At 43.9% G+C, this 17,799-nt stretch overlaps 1 protein-coding gene across 1 annotated transcript in view; it reads left to right on the forward strand.

Annotated features, from left to right (window-relative positions):
• Window positions 1-9,087: 9,087 nt before the first annotated feature.
• The window catches only part of CAB39 (calcium binding protein 39), an 86,121-nt gene continuing 77,409 nt past the window's right edge, over window positions 9,088-17,799 (forward strand). The window contains exon 1 of the mRNA XM_059393695.1: window positions 9,088-9,175. The gene's annotated coding sequence lies outside the window, so the exon portion shown is untranslated. The remainder of the gene's footprint in view (window positions 9,176-17,799) is intronic.

Here is a 17,799-nt window from a genome sequence, read left to right on the forward strand (position 1 = left end):
GGGTCCTTTGAGGTTAATGCCAAGTTATGGGGCTTCAGCTCACAGAGCTTCTTCGGATTCTGGGGGAAAGGCCAGCTGCAAGGCAATTGAGCGTGCTTCAGTGACAATAGCTCTAGTCTGCGGCTGACTGCTCGTGCTTTCGGGGAAGCATCAGAGGAAAACAAAAAAACTATCTGCACATGACAAAATAAAATGGCTGTGGTTAACCTATTACTGACAAATTTCTGTTTTTAAAAAAATTAAGATTTTATTTATTTGAGGGGTGCCTGGGTGGCTCAGTCATTAAGCGTCTACCTTCAGCTCAGGTCATGATCCCAGGGTCCTGGGAACAAGCCCCACATCAAGCTCCCTGCTGGCCGGAAGCTGGCTTCTCCCTTTCCCACTCCCCCTGCTTATGTTCCCTCTCTCACTGTCTCTCTCTCTGTCAAATAATAAAATACATTTAAAAAAATCTTCTTAAAAAAGATTTTATCTTGTTGAGAAAGAGAGAGAGCACAAGCAGGGGCACAGCAGAGGCAGAGGGAGAAGCAGGTTCCCCACTGAGCAGGGAGCCCAGTTCGGGGCTTGATCCCAGGACCCTGAGATCATGACCTGAGCGGAAGGCAGAGGCTTAACCGACTGAGCCACCCAGGTGCCCCATTGACAATTTTCTAAAGTGTAAGATCTCTTGGGTGTTCATAACAGAAGCAGGACAACTGACAAGGACATTTGTTCATTTACAAGGTTATTAATCATATTAAAAAATAAACTTGATTCAGAAAGCCTTGTAGACAAAATATTAACACCATGACTAACTCTATTTTCAAAGAGGAGCAGATATTATACCTAACTTATAAAGGTAGATGCTTAACCAACTGAGCCACCCAGGCATTCCCGGAATAAGTTCTAAATATGTACATATGAATATAATTCCACAGTTAGGTGATAGGACACCCAGTGGAAAAACTGCCTCCCCCGCACCCCCCAGAAGATGTTAGATTCAAATGAAGAAAGTTGTAAGTGAGTTACCATTTGGAGACCCTGCTGACTTTCTGACTGACAACATCTACTATGGTTGGCTACTCTCAGCTACAGCAGTGCCAAGAAACGTCAGGGCCAGTGAGGGCATCGGGAAAGCTGGCAATTTCCCACACAATGCACAGTTCTGGAAATCTGAATGCAACTACCTATTACCTATTAACCTGGGACAGGCTAGGTCACTTCTCTTCCTACACAACTCATCAATAGCAACTGTTAGATAAACCCAAATATTTCCTAGCATTTCTCTTCTTACAAAATGAAAGAACAAATCATGTATGGTTTTTCCTTTGGGAAATCTCAAAGACAGTGGTAGGTGCAAAAGCTATCACTCAGGATCAATTTGGGGGCAGGCAAAACATCAAAAGTTGTCAGGATATTTGAATAACTGAATGAGGCAGGATCTCGCATTCCTGAGAAATAGTACTTGGCTACTTATTTAAAATGACAATAAAGGATTTAAAAAATAAACAGAAAGGGTAACATGATTGTAAAGAGTCGTAGCTCCTTCTCAAGAGAGAGAATTTTGCTCTTTTTTACATAATCAAGGTCATCAGAAAGTCAGCATAAACCATAGAAGGTTCTGGTAAAGCACACAATCTTTGTTATCTAGGCAAACTAAGCAGAAGGTAAATAATCATCTAACAAACTCATATTCATTTCCTATTGCTGCTCCAACAAATTACTGCAAATTAAAGAGCTTAAAACAACCTAAATATATTGTGTTATAGTTCTAGACGTCAGAAGTCCACAATCAGTTTCAAAGTTAAGATGTCAGCAAAGAGAGTTCTTCTTGAAGACTTCAGGAGACAATTTATTTCCTTGCCTTTTCCACCCTCGAGCAGTCCTTTTCACTCCTGGCTCGAGGCCACTTCCTCCATCTTCAAAGTCAGCAGCACTTTATCTTTCAATGTCCTTCTGCTTCCATTGTTATACGGCCTTTTCTTCATTCTGACTCTCCTGCCTCTCTCTTATAAGGACACTTGTGATTACACTGAGCTCAGGGGGTGATCCAGGATAATCTCCCCCATCTCAAGGTCCTCAATTCAATCTGTAACATTCCTTTTGCCATGTAAAATAGCATATTCATGGATTCCAGGGATTGGGTTGTGGCCATTACTAGGGGGCCATTGTTTGATCTACCACAAACTTCTTATGAAGGGCAGACCAATAATTTTCTCATTTTAACAGAGGAAACCAAATTCTAGTTTCCCATCAACCCTACTGGATACCAAAGCTCTTTTTTGAAAATCTTACAAATAAATCCATCCAGCCAGCTTTAACCATAACAGATAAAATTATCTTTTCTAGAACCTTCTATAACTTTCAATATCCACCCCTGTGGAAAATATACATTATATGTTAATAAAAAAAAAACCTTTCAATATCCATTCCAGTTATATCCTACGCTTTCTTGTTTCTCATTCAAACAAACCAGCCTTTAGGGCAAAACCACTCTTTTTCCTTAACAAAACACATCCTGCATAGCTCAGTTCCCAAAATTCCCCCTTATTTCACTCAGACCTCTCTCCTCTTTTTTCTCTATGGCAAAGAAGAAGCCTCCCTTCTGTTTGCCCATAAAGCCTCTTCCCAATGGAAGGACCTCAAGGTATCTGATAATTTCTCCTTCTTGCACCTTTAGCTTCTTCTTTAGTGGTTCCTTCCCATCAGCATTTAAACATGCTCATCTCTGCTCCCCTCAGGCCTTCACTTGACCAGCCCTTCTTCTCCACCTTCCTGTATTAGAAGTGCTACCTGTGCTTATTACTCCCATACTTTATCTCCTATTCACACCTTAAACCCACTGCCATCTGCAGGTCTCTTCACCCATCCCTCCACTGGTAGACCGCTCTCCAGGGTCAACAAGAGCCCCTCCCATTGCCACATCCAACTGATGCCTTGTATTACTTGATCCCCCAGTAGCTCTGGACTGTCGCCGAGCCTCTCTCTGGAAATGTGCTTGTCGTTTTCCTCCTGTCCTCTGATGGCTCCTAGATGGTGTCCATCTGAGCAAACAGCCCTACTGTCTAACCAGGTGCTCATGTCAAAAGCCTGCTTTTCATCCTATGGTCTCCTCATCTATATCCATCAAGTCACCAAGTACCACCTTCTAAAAACTTTTTTTTCTAACTGATTCATTCCCCTCCAGGGCCCCTGCCACCATCTTATCTGAGGCCCCGTTTTTCCCTTGCCAGGATGAAAACAGCCTCCTACTGATCCCACTACCTCCAATATGGCCTTCTTCCCATCCGCAGTGTGCAGAGGGTCAGAGTGTTGTTTCTGAGAAGTACAGATCTGAGCTCACCATTGCATGGCTTCAAGTCTCAACACCCACTCCTCCCAAATCACCCCCACTGCCTTCCTGTTGAAACCCAGCCTACTTAGCTGTCCTGTGGACCTTTGATTATCTTTCCAACTTTATCTGGTGCCAACTCCCCTCCTCAAATCCTGCCACATCTAATGACAGGGTGGACCTCAAGGGTCCTCCACTAAATTAAATAGGCAGAGAAAGGCAAATACTGTATGTTCTCACTTAAATGCAGAATCTTGAACGGCTGAGCCCTTTGAAATGGAGAGTAGAATGATGGTTGCCAGGGGTTTTGGATGGGGGAAATGGAGAGATGGTCAAAGGATACAAACTCCCACCTACAAGATAGACAAGATCTGGGGGTCTAATGTGCAGCATGGTGACCATAATTAACAATACTGTATTATATATATATACTTGAAAGTTTTTTAAGAGACTAGGTCTTAAATGTTGTCGCCACACACCCAAATCATTATTCGAGGTAAAAGATGTTCATTAACTGATTTGTGGTAGCCATTTTGCAATACACACATGTCTAATCATAACATTGTGCACCTTAAACTTAGATATGTTATGTGTCAATAATTTCTCAATAAAGTGGAGGAGAAAATAGCAATAAAAAATTTCTGGGGCACCTGGGTTGCTCAGTGGGTTAAGCCTCTGCCTTTGGCTCAGGTCATAGTCTCAGTGTCCTGGGATCAAGCCCTGCATTGGGTTCTCTGCTCAGTGGGGAGCCTGCTTGCTCCTCTCTCTCTGCCTGCCTCTCGCTTACTTGTGATCTCTCTCTGTGTTGAATAAATAAAAATCTTTAAAACAAATTTCTCTTTTAAAACTAAGCTCTATATCTGAGCTATTCCTATGCACTTCCCTAAATTTACCATGCTTTCCTGTTTTTATGGTGTTTGCATGATTTTCCCAAACATTTCTCTCCATCTTCAATGGGCTCTTACTCATGCCCCATGTCTCAGCCTTCTGTAACTGCCTGTTTACTTGTGTGTCTCTCCCGGACTCCAAGATCATTGAGAGCAGGGACTCTGCATTGTCCAACGTCTCATTACCACTGCTTATGTCCAGTAATTATGTGTTTTCAAAAAGTATTTGTTGAATAAATAAGGTTTCAATGAGATTTAGAGCAGGTCTGGTGGGTCTGAGGGAGTGGAGAGGGTAGGTGGATGGGAGAAGTAGTTACCCAGGAAAGTCACAGATGTCAAGCTTCAAAGGTAGAGTCTGGCCACTGCAGAGACCAGGGTAGGGCCAATTAAGTGGCTGCTGAAGTGCAAAGTGAAGGTCACCAGGGAGGATGATATGAGGGGACTATGGTCCAACATATTAGATGAGTGGCACTAATGTTGCCCGGGAGAAGTCAGGCACTGGTTGGTGTGGGGAGGAAGCTGTGAGTCAGGCTTCAAAGTCCTTTCACAGATGGTGTGATGAAGGGAGGGAGGTGCCTTCCTCTGATGATCCAACTTCAGTGGAGGAGAGGAAAGGAAATGAAAGTGACAAGACATTTACACAGGACCATCACTGATTGGTTTTCCTTGAACATGAGGACCCGGCCTTAGGACCCTGAGATCTGCAGATCTAGCTGCACTAGAAGGTGGGGGTGGGGGAGGCCCTCTGTGCAGGGGGTTTCAAGATGAAGGGGTAGAGGAATTTCTCAGAAAGACGTTATGCCTACAAATAAATACATTAGTAGAAAGGGCTTTCCAGAAGCCTCCATAGAAGGACGCAGAGGGTGTCTCCCAGCATAAATTCAAGCAGTCAAATGTTATGACGCCTTCCACTGGGCTTCAGAATTTGTTACAAACCCTGGCTCCAGAAATTTCTGCTATCTTGCCGTTGCAGTGGCTTTATCCCAGTTAAGAGATTAATCTGGAATCCTGATCTGACCCTTAAAACAAAGGAATCAAACCCCTGCATAGGGGATTATCAACCCCATGCATTCTTTTATTTTTTGGGGAAATTGATTCCTCAGTTGTTTTTGTGGAATGTGAGCACACTAAAGGTTTCCTTTTCCCTTTGGGCCTACAATTAAAAGGAACTCTTGGCTTTAAACACACATACACACACACACACACAGAGATACACACACACACATCGCTGTGTGGTAAAGTCCTTATTAAACAAAGTTTCAAACTTAGATAAAACTTGGTAGTCCTCACACTTGAGACTGCCGGGCACCTCCCTTTCACCATTACCAGAGAAAAGCAAAGAGACAGCTCCAGGAATCAGCCACTCCCCAAGCCCAGGGCTTGCTCTGGATTTCTTGTCAGCTTATGTCTCTCTGAGCAGAGACAGCCCCTCAACAGCTATAGTTCTTCTAATGAGCTTCTAATATGCTTGGCATAAACTGTCCTTGGTTAGGGTGGACTTTACTTTTAACGTGCTGCCATTTCTTGTACCTGTTCACTAACAAGGTTAGTCTAGTTTTCTGTGTGTGTGTGTGTGTTTGTGTATGTGTGTGTATACTAGATTAACAGAGGTTTGGCATCAAGGTTATTAATAAGAGTAAGACTAATCAGCATCCTCCCCATCCCACCCTAACTTGTTGGAAATGTGGGATAATGGACCCCCCCCCCCCCCCCGCCCCGCAGGCCAATGCCATCAGTAACCGCATTTCGACAAGATCTTCCCAGTTTGCCCGTGGACATCATGGTCTGAGAAGCTGCCCCAGGCCTTGCATTTACTGAGAACTGTGCCTCACATAATCTCACTGCAAGCAACCTTGCCTCTCCCACCACCAGGACCTCTTTCTTTCCAGCTCACCCCCCTTCCTGTGCTGATTCCAACAATTTCTGCCCGTCATTCCATGGATTCCAACAGGTTTACAGGGACTCTCCTCTATTACTGCCCCCACCTCCTGTCAGCCCAATTGGCTCACCACCCCCCCGATCTGGCTTGGATTCAACAGCTGGTCATTGTACAATAGTACTTCCTTGCATATACATAACTCTCCTTCATTTCCCTTTCTCTCTCCACAAAAATAACCCCGGTGGAATCCTACTCCCCACCTTCCTTTGCCTGCACCTGCTCAGCCAAATGTGGCCAGTGAAAACACAGAACCACCCTGCTGACTGATCCTTCTTTACACCTTCTCCTCTTCCCTCAAGTTTCTGACACCTCTTCCCTCTCCACACTCCAAACTGATGACCTTGCTTCCTGTTTCCGGAAGAAAATAGAAGCTCTCAGAAGGACAAGTCCCCACATTCTGGTACCTCATCCATCCAGCTCCCTGTCTCTATGCCCACACCTCACCTGCCCTCTGTTACTGTCTGTGAACATCGGCCTTGCTGGTACCTGAGGTACCCTAGTACCCTTGCCCTCTCTTCTTGCTCACTCAAGGATGGCTTTCCAGAAAATGTCCCTCCGCCCCACATACCTTCATTATCGAATTTTTCCTCGCTACTAAATCATTCCCATTGGCACTTCCATTCTAAAAACAAAACAAAATGAAACAAAACAAAACAAAAATCTGCTTTGAGCCTACATTCCCCTCCAACGGTCACCCTGATTCTGCTTCCCTTTAGAGCAAAACTTCATGAAAAAGTGGTCATGGTCTCTTTCTAGAGCCCCATTCTTTCTAGGTCTCATTCTTTCTAGAGACCATGCCAAGCAGGCTTTCCTACCCTCCTCTATTTCAATGGCACTTAAGGCCACTAGTTACCTATGTGGTAACCGACACCAATGTCCAATTACCAACACTAGCCTTACTTGAACTACTGGCTGCATTTGGTGGCACAAATCCATCCTCCATCCCTGGTCTTCCAGCATGTGATGTTTTCTTCTCACTGCCACCCTGGCTCCTTTTCTCAGAATGTTTTGCTGCGTCCTTGTTATCTTCCTGTCTGACCTCTCAATATCGGAGGGTCTCAGGTTCATCCCCAGCCCCTGCACTTCACTAATACTCCCTAAATGACCTCACTGAGTCCTGAGATTTTACCTGTTCTGTGGGCTCCCAAAGTTCTATCTCCAGCCTGCACCTCTCCTCCACACCCCAGATTTCTATATCCAGTTTCCTAGTTAGGTGTCTAACAGGCAGCTCAAACTTAATATGGCCCCAGATGTATTGAGTTCCTCCCTTCCTGTCTGCTTGTTTAAATCTTCATTTCACCAACTGTATCTTCCAATTGCTTGAAAAGCCAAAAACCAAAACAGTTTGGAAATCAGCAAGAATCTGTAAGCTCTACCTTTTCAATGTGTCTAAAACTTGACCACTTCTTTCCTCTTCCACCGTTACCACCCAGGGCTGAGCCTGTCTTCTCTTGATGGGATTATTTCAAAGACCTTCTAACCAGTCTCTTGGCTGAAACCCACCGGCCCTTCAGGCTGGTCTTTACAGCCTTTTGAAGGCTCAGGCCAGGGACTTTCTCTGCTTGAAACCGTCCAAATAGCTTCCCATCTCATGCAGAGTGAAAACCAAAGTTCCTCACTTTGTTCTGTTTGGTTCCCCCTTCTCTCCTCCTATTTTCCCCTCTCCCCTCCCTCAGTGCGCTTGCCTCGTTGGGCTTCCTGGTGTCCCATCTCAGGGCCTTCATCCTTGCTGTTCCCTCTGCCTTTCCATACAGGAAGCTCACAACCTGCTTTCTTCCCGTAGCTGCTCCCTGGAGGAGCGCTGTAAATAACAGTGGCTTCCCTTCTCTTCCCTCCTTAGTCTGTGTTGTTTGTCTCCATAGCACCAGAAACCACCCAATGTCCTATATGTGTTGGTTTATTTATTGGCACGTCTCAGGAGCGGGGACTGCTTTGTTCACTGTCCTGCCGCCTAGAATAGTGGCACACAGTAGATGCTCGAAAATACCCGGTTCAATCACAAATTAAACCAAAGCAACAGAGGGAAACAAAAATATGTATGCATGGCATTTCTACATAGCGGACTCTGCTGCCAGAGCTTTGCGATGCATTATCTAGTTCATCCTCATAAGCCTACCGTCCTGTATTGCTATATGGTGTGTGTGTGTGTGTGTGTGTGTGTGTGTGTAAAGAAACCCCGGCACAAGGACATGAAATAATCCATTGGAGACCATATCGTGGAGCTGGAGTTTAAATCCAGACTGTTGAGTCCTATTAATCTGGATCATTCCATCACTTTCTGCACTCTGGCCCAGAGGATACTACGTGAGAGTTATCTGTCCCTCGCAAGTATGAAAGACTCTGTCTCCACAAAGTGGGCCCCTGGCATTTAGAAAAAATAAAGCTTTGTTAACGGTTGAGGAAGTGGTCGTGGAAGGCGGACATAGGATTCTTCCAGGAAGAGTGCTGAGAAAGGCTGAGCACCAACACTGAAGCGGCAGGTGAAAGAACACTCTCCCCCCACCATACCTTCCCGAGTGCTCTGGCTGCTGCTTTTTCTCCGCGTCCCCTCCCGCTTCGGCCTAGGCGCGGACTCCGCTGTCGCGAGTCCGCCCGGCCGCTGGGGCGCGCCCGAGGCCGCAGGGGGCGTTGCGGCACCGCCCGACGTCGCGCCCTCCGCGGCTGCGCAGTGCGTACGTCCAAGCCGGGCTCGGGCCGGGAGCGGGGAGCGGCGAGGCCTGGGAGAGACTGATTCTCCAGCAGCCGGCGAAGGCGAAGGCGGCGCCTGGTCCCGCAGCAGCAGCCGCAGCCGCAGCCCAAGCGAGTGAGCGCAGCAGTGCAGCGGCCACCGCGGGAGCCCCTGGGCCACCGTCCGCCCGCGCAGCCACCGCCGCCGCCGCGGGAGCCGGGAGCCGGGAGCAGGAACAGGCGGAAGACAACGGAGGGGCCGAGCGCCCGAGCCGCGCCGCGGGGACCCAGTGAGCAGCCCGAGGCGGCGGCGGCCGAGGACGGGGACGGCGACGACGCGGAGGCGGAGAGGGAGCCGCCCGGCCCAGCCCGGTGAGTGACCCCCAGCCCGGCCCTGCTCGCGGCGCAGACGCCCGCCCGGCTTCCGCCTGCCCCGGCCCGTCACCGGCCCCCGGGCTGCCTCCATTTTCTCCGGTGGCGGAGGCGGCGGGCCCGTGTGGCCCGCCCTCCCTGCTCGGCTCGGCTCGGCTCGGCCCGGGCCGGGCCCCTTGCGGAGCCTTCGCTCCTAGTCCCCGCCGGCGCGGCGCCCAGCGGCCTGTGGCCGGGGCTCTGGGCGCCCGGTGCTCCCCTGCCACCCCTCGCGGTTCTCTGGCAGGGCTGGCGATTTGGGGCGTCCGCGGCCGGAGTCGGGTGAGCAGGGAGGTGCGGTTCGGGCCAGCTGTCACTCCCATCGCACACGGCTCTGGCCGCCTCACTCCTGGCTCCTGGTAAACTTCCTGCTGTGGGGAGGCAGGCAGCATCTTTTGTGATCTTCATTTGAGGAAAATGCCTAACTGACTTCTGGTTAGGAATTGTGCGGCCGGAGCGTTCCGGAGTTCGGTTGAACCAAGCCGAGCGCTGCACTGCGTGCGGGCACTGTGGTCGGTCCGCGCCAGAGGGATTCGAAGGGGACCCGGGGCCCAAGGTCCCCTCCCCCGAGGAGCTTACGCTCTGGTGTGGGAGATAAGACCAGTACGCAAATAACCTCGATACCAGGAAAGAGGTGATAAGTCCTGTGAAAGAACTACAAAGTGCTAGAAAGACACCCGGGGATGACCGTACCGATCGATCACTTCCGCCTAGCAGAGATCTGGAAGGCTTCCTGGGCGAGGCGGTGCCAAGCTGGGTCTTGAAGGCTCGGTGGGGTTTGGGAGAGGACGGATGGGGAAGAGACGGTATGAGGAGAGACAGCAAACTAGAGGAAAAAGATAAAAAGGCATAGTCTAGAAATAGTGGATAATTCAGTTGTCTCTGGCCATGTTGGGGAGTTAAGGGTAGGCTACAGAGGTATTGGGGGCCAGACCCTTGAATATTGTAGAGGAGCTATTTGAGTGGCATTCTAAGGTAAACTTAGAGCTCATTACTCAGTGACTCATGAGCCCGGAAATGTAAGCTAGGAGATATTAAGGCCGTCCTGTGAAAGAAAGAGGAGGCCCAGTGAAGGGTTGACGTTCTGTGCCTTGAATATAATGCAGTTTGAGATCGATTTTGACAGCTACAAATAAATTCATGTCCAGGCTAAGCAAAGTACCTTTTGCAAAAAGCTTCATTTAGGTATCATGCTCTTAAGAGGTAATGGAAAGATGCGTGTAAAATAAGCTCTTTGCACATAAGGCAATTCTCTTGGTGCGGTTCACTAAAATGCATCAAAACTTCTCCCACAGTGTATTAGCTGGCTGCACTTTGGAATTACTGAGTTGATCATAACTTCTTCGAAATGGCATTTTGTAAAGCAGTCTAAATTGATGATTTTTAAAATCAGATTGTTACTAGCATTCTGGAATGGCAAGTTGGACATAGAAACTTTTTAAAGAAGGGTAAACGTTTCTTTATATTCAGTTACATAAATATGGGAGAGTGAGAAGTGAAAATCTAGCTTGATTTTGTACATTTTTCCCCAGTTACTAGCAGATAATTAGCTTTACTAATGATTTGTGGAAGCAGCTCAGAACCCATGTTAGTTTCATAAACACTTGTTTGTTGTTTGTTTATATGATGAGTGAATGTCAACTTTTTTCAGTTAAAAAAGCTTATAAAGTGCAAGAGGTACTGGAAAATTTTTAAAAATTATCTTCTGTAATCTTAACACTTAGATTTGGTTTTGCATATTTCCTTTTCAGTTTTCTTATGCTTATTTTTTCCTTGCATGATGAAAAAAACTGCATGCATATGCATATATATATATATATATATACACACACACAAATTTTATTCAAGTTTTTTGTCATTAAGTATCTTTACGTAAAATATTTTTACCCAAGTAAGGGAATTCCTTAAGTGTATTCCTTTTTTCTGACAAGGTTGCATTTATCTCCGATAACATGCAGTAGTCATGCTTAATAACTGCTCCTGTGGGCTGAACTTTTTTTTAAAGGTGTATTTATTTGTTTTTTTATTTGAGAGAGAGAGTGAGAGAGAGCATGAGAGGGGAGAAGGTCAAAGGGAGAAGCAGATTCCCCGCGGGGAGCTGGGAGGCTGATGCAGGACTTGATCCAGGGGTTCCAGGATCATGACCTGAGCCTAAGGCTCAGCTTAATCACTGAGCCACCCAGGCACCTTGGCCAAACTGTTTTTAAAGGTGCCTTGTTTGAAGTATATTTATTATTTGTAGGATTTAGATCCTATTGCTGATTGAAGAGAGGCTTTATTACTCAGGGTGTGTATTGTCATCAGATATGGAAGAGATCACACATCTCTGCTATATGAGTAGATGTACATTGTTTTTTAAAGATTTTATTTATTTGACAGAGGAAGACATGGTGAGAGAGGGGAACACAAGCAGGGGGAGTGAGAGAGGGGGAGAAGCAGGCTTCCTGCTGACCAGGGAGCTGTATGCGATGCTGGGGGGGGGGGGGGGGGGCTTGATCCCAGGACCCGGGCTATCTATATAGGTTAATACTTTTTGATCATGACGTCACAAAGATGCAGGCTACATGTAGTTTTTATGTTGGTGTTTCGTTAGTAAAATACAGAATCTGGTGAAATAATTTGCTGCTATAAGAAAAGGGACTTTTTTTTTTCCATTTCAAGACAGTTCACTTTAGTTAATTAGCATTTTAGACTGCAGGTTCTTGCTTAAACTAGTTGGTTTTTTTTTCCTTTTGCTTTACATTCTAAATATTAATTCTCTGTTTCTGTTTCTAATGGGATATAAAGTGAGATGTTGAGTTAGATTGTATAAATTTTCATAAAGTTGGTGTAAAAGAGTAGTTAGGAAAGTCTAACGTAGATATGGGGTTTGGCTTTATCATTTGGTTTTATTTGAATCTTTATTTTTATATTGCAAATGTATATACCACAAAGCATCCTTTATAATCTTTGAATATTTAAAGTTTTTTCTTTGACCATCTTTTGCAGTTTACAGATTTCTGTAATTACTACCATGCTTTCCCTAGAGTATTTTTTCCAGGAGAGATTGATTATTGATTAGTTACAGCTTTGCCATCTGCCATAAAAATACAGACATAAATCCACATCCACCTTGAGCACACAAAATATAAAATCCACTATAGGGTAGAATTTCACTTCAGGTAGTATCTTCTGGTTACCTTCCTGGTGGTGTTTCTGTTTTACAAATCCACTTTCTCCTTTTCCACTGCTCCTTTTAACTAGGAATTTTATTTTATGGATGTTGTCTGGTGTTCCAGAACTAGGAGTGTGTTAGGTGCATTAGTATGGATAACAGCAAAAGTGTTGGTAAAACTTTGTTGTGTCATAAAATTGTGGGAAAGAAAATCACATTCCACCTCTATCAGGTTAGGTTGCTTGGGATTTGTTTTATTATTTCTAAAGATGTAAAGATCTTGTATTTGTATGAGCGCAGATTAAGTCAAGTAGCCTAAAAATTGCATAACAATTTAGTCATCAGTCTGTAGTTTGGTTTTTACTGGAAAGAAGACTGGTGTTGGGGCCACCCTTAATTAAAGAAGGAACTGAGCTGTATGGGAGTTCTTCCTCTGTTGTCTCATCATTCTGATGCTATCCGACTGGACCCTAGTCACTGCCTTTATCAATCCAGAGTATGATGGCAGAGCAAAGTGAGGCAAACATTTCTACTACCAGCAGTTGTGGGAGTAGACCAGACTACTAAGTAGACAGGTAAATGTTAAATGTTTGTTCCAAGTCCACGTCTGCTTCTCGGGCCTTTCCAGGATGGTGAGAAGAGTTACTGCAAGATGGGTGACAGATGCGGGACTGCTAGTGATGAAATGAAGGTTAACAGGTTGTTGCCATTAGCATTTTATTTTGGGATTTATGTGTGTGCATATATGTAGGTATGATTCTCTACCGTACTGAGCCTCCTGGCTCCACTGTGCTTTTAGAAGGGGTGAAGGGATGGCAGAATTGTGCTTTATTAGCAGCTGTGATGGTAAACTGGCAGAGGAAGGAAGATTGGCATGCAGGGAATTGCAGGAGGTCAGTCAGGTGTGAAGGGGCCCCAAAGGAGGGAGTAAAGACCGCCTGGCCATTTATGTAGGCAGTGTCCAGCACACACCTGTTCACATGATACAGTGTGTCTAACTTGAGATTTTGATACTCAAAGTACAGTGTTGTAGGTTTGGGTTTGCTTGTTTATATGTATATACGGATTTTCATATGCACGGTTACAAAGATGGAGAAAGTCTAGTTAACCAGTATTTAGTAGTAGTCTGGTTTTATATAATAATTATTCCTTGGGAACATTATCCATCAGATCACTCCTTGAGGACTAAGGAGGTATAATAATAAAAACATCACAACACTTGGATTATTTTAATAAAATGTTCAAGAAACAAAATATACCTTTTGTAGCTTGATCTTAAGTTGCTATTTTATAACTTTGTCTAACTAACTGTAGCTTGATCTCCTACAAGGAACTGTGAACACGCCACTCATGGTTCTTTCCCTCCACAGTGTATTATCTATGAGCTGTATTTGGGCACAAAGAAGAAGTACATTTCTTTCTACATGTCTGTAGTTAAAGCCCACTCTGGGATTTATTGACTTCTGAGTGGCTTTGTTACTAGTGCTTCAAAGCACTAGCAGACTCCTTGCAACCAGACTCCCTGGATAATTGAACCCTCACTGTCCTGTGGCCTCTATGATGTTAGGCAAGTTCCTCCACTTCACTGTAGCTTGGATTTCTTGGACAGGTGTGATATACACCATATCTGAGAAAACTGTAGCAGAATTAAAGTAGTTACTACATCTAACATGCTCAGAACAGGGCCTGGCACATACGAAGTACTGGACTTAGTAAGTTTTGTGATGCTGCTGATGCCAGACTATTTCAGGGGAGAAGAAAGGTGAGAATTTTAGAGACCCTATTTCTGCAGATGGGCACAGGTCCACTGTTACTAGAGCAAGTGATGAACCTTGAGCTGTAACTGGTGGGGCTTTCTACAAAGTGGTGTCAACCTGGTCAGGGTCGTGTGACTTATTAGCCACGGGACTGATCTCAGAGCCTGCTTCTCTTCATTCTTTATCTAGTTTGCTTGAAAGAAATTAAGTTTTATACTTTATGCAGTAATGTCTTTTTGAACCTTTACACTAACATTTACAAAGATTATTTTCACATATTAAATGGTCTTTGGTGCATAATCCTTTTTAAAAGGTGTTTATTCGTGTTTATCATTTTGATGTAGCTGACAAGTTTTTTAAGGGTGGTTGTTTGAGGTTAAAAGTTGGGATAGACAAAAACCCAAAATAGATCGGGGGAGAAAATTACCATTGAGTACTATGGAGTGTTGGACAGACCTCTAAGGTAGGTAGTTCTCTAGCATCATTCCAGATAGAAAATGAAAGTGGAGGGCCTTGTCCAGGGTCACACAGGCATTGTACAGTTGAGCTGGGATTTGAACCCAGATTTGCCTCATTTTAAAATGTGTGCTCCTTGGAATATGGTATTAAGTTTTATTTTCCTTAATAGGGTCTTGGTTTTTTCCTGACCATTTTTGATTTAGTACTTCAGAATTGAGGTTTGTAAATAAAGCTTAATTAGGGTTTTAGTAGATTTCCAGACAGTAACCATGTTATAGTACAAAATGAGATGGTTTGTTCTACATACTCTGGTTGTTGAGAGCTGTAATTTGATTAGTGGTTTCTAGTTTTAGTTAGGCCAGTGGGTAGTGTTTATTTTTCATACTAGTCTTGTACAGAAGATGGGAGGCCTTTGTTACAGTGGGCAACACAGAAGCCTGGGGATTGGAAGGCCTGGGCTGGGTCCTGCCTGACTCAGTGACTAATCATTTCACTCTAGGCAAGTCACTCCACCTCTTTGGGCTTCAGTCATGCCATTATTATGCGAATAGGACCAGACAGAAAGTCCCTTTTTTTTTTGCTCATATTTTCAGTGATCCTGTGTGTAAACTTTTCTGACTTGTCTTTTTTCCCCTTGTACTACGAACCTCTTCTTTTGTAGTCTTTAAGTCCGTTTCTTTACAAGGGCTTTATGGCATATAACCATTCTTTAACATTGTTCTCTTCTGGTTGGCCAGGTGCCTAGTCTTAGTTCACCATATGGTAGCTCTCTGCTTCAGGTAATGTAACATGACAGTATGTATTTTCTGCTTTTGTACTTAGGAATAAATGGTTAAGAACGAAATGTTATCTGCTTGTAAAGTACAAGCTTAGTAAGTCAAGTTAATGATTAGCAAATCCTCAAGCTTTACATCAAATTCATTGTCAGCTTTTAAGTATATATGCTGTGAAGTTCTAAGAACTCTTCGTTTTGGGAAAAGGAAAAATATCACCAAAGGCAATAAGAGTGGAAAAGTGGAAAGGACCAAAATGTAGAATCCCATTTGAAGACGTGAAGAACATGTTTAAGATAAGTATTCATCGACTGTCATTGATTCTAACCCGCTAATAAAGGTGGTATGCTAGCTTGGATCATAGGGTCATTTTCAGCTGAGATTCTCTCACTGATAAGAGATGGCAGCTGTTTGCCACCCCTGAGCGTTCATAACTCCTAAACATCTATTATGAATTAATTTGTTCCACAAGCAGTTTTTATAGCCCATTATGCTGAGTCCTATTCTATAGGCCAGTTGCAAAGAGTTCCTAGTCTAGGTAAACAATTCTTTCTCTCTCTGCTGGCATGTTATCAGCCAGTTCATTTACTTCTGAATTCTCCAGACAGGGAGACAGAACTCAGGTCACGAATGTGACCTTTACAGATCATTTGGCCCTGTATAGTATGGTTTTATTCTCTGTTCATCTTGTGTTCATGTGTGAGTTTTTCTTATGTATCTAAGTTTTGTACTGTAGGTAGTAATTTATTTGAAATCTTTGAAATAGATAGTAATTTATTTAAAATCTTTTTTCATATCTCTTCTCTTCCTTCTTCTCCCACCTGTGTTTTTAATTAGAATACTTGTTTGTGTAAATGCTTATTAAATGATAGAGATGTGTAATAGTTTGATAAAACTGCTCAGCAGAGATGAATAGTAACCAAAATACCGTTTTCTGTGTATTTTATTTATCTCTGCTATATTTGTGCTTATGTCAAGGTTTACAAACTATAATAGCTGAAGCTTATTAGGATTTCCCTTTTTCAGATAAGCTCACTTAAACCAGTGTTTCACAAATTCTGTTTTGTTCAACATTAGTCTTATGAGAGATTGGCTGTTGGTGAGAGAAGTTTCAGAATGAAATTTAAGTTTGGGAAAATATTGGGTTAAAAACTGTTAATCGGGGCACCTGGGTGGCTCAGTGGGTTAAAGCCTCTGCTTTCGGCTCAGGTCATGGTCCCAGGGGATCGAGCCCCACATCGGGCTCTCTGCTCAGCAGGGAGCCTGCTTCCTCCTCTCTCTGCCTGCCTCTCTGCCTACTTGTGATCTGTCAAATAAATAAATAAAAAATCTTTAAAAAAAAAACTGTTAATCAGATTTTAATTTTTGGTAGTGATTGTGTTACTGTTTTTCATCAGAGTTGGTCAGAGTTTTTAGTAATGTACATTGAGGCTGTCCAGAAAGGAAATATAATGTGCAGTATTTCCCAATTCGCCAAGTTTATTTGGTCACAAGAACACCCCCTCCACTCAAGAAACACTCCCCGCAAAGTCTTGAAGGGTTTCTACTGGAATACAGTTTGAGAAATCTTTTTTTTTTTTTTTTTTTTTTTTTGGTAAAGATTTTATTTATTTATTTATTTGACAGTGAGAGATCACAAGGAGGCAGAGAGGCAGGCAGGGGCGATGGAGGGGAGGGGAAGCAGGCTCCCCGCTGAGCAGAGAGAGAGCCAGATGCAGGGCTCTATCCCAGGACCCTGAGATCATGACCCGAGCCCAAGGCAGAGGCTTAACCCACTGACCCATCCTGGCACCTTGAGAAATCTTATTTACAGACTTTTTAATATCCATACATAGTGTGGAATTCAGAGAGCATTTACTTTTTGATTGGGATGATTACTTATGTCAGGTTTGAAATCCAACAAAGGTTGGGATAATTCATTTTCAGTTTTGTTAAGTAAAAGAATGGACACTTCAGATAAGTGGCCTTTTTAAGCCTTTTTTTTTTCTTTTTTTAACTTCAACCTATGGTGAGAAATTACATTTTTGATTAGTGACCCAGCACCATACATAAACACACTGTCAAAACTGTGAAGTTTCGCCAAACAATACTTGGGCCTTCCTGTGTACGATGTGTCCAAATAGTTTTAGTCCTGCTTTATTTTTTAATGTAATGAGCAACTAAAACAATGCACCATGTAATTTGAGAAATACTGAGCGATTACATGAGTTTATAAATGCCTAAGGTACTATTGGGAGAAGGCCCTGGAGAGACCGGTAGAAAACTAAAGCTCAGCATAGAGATAAGAAGAGGGGCTCTAGACTTGGAATTCCTTCATTTAGATTCTGGTGGTGCTTTGTTGGGTGGGTATTTAATGCCATTTTGCCTCAGCTTTCTCATCTGTAAAATAACAAGAATAGAACCTGCACATAAAGTACTTGTGAGAATTCAGTGAGAAATGCTTTA

This window comes from Mustela nigripes, chromosome 3, assembly GCF_022355385.1.
Source record: "Mustela nigripes isolate SB6536 chromosome 3, MUSNIG.SB6536, whole genome shotgun sequence".
In the NCBI taxonomy this organism is placed as follows: Eukaryota; Metazoa; Chordata; class Mammalia; order Carnivora; family Mustelidae; genus Mustela; species Mustela nigripes.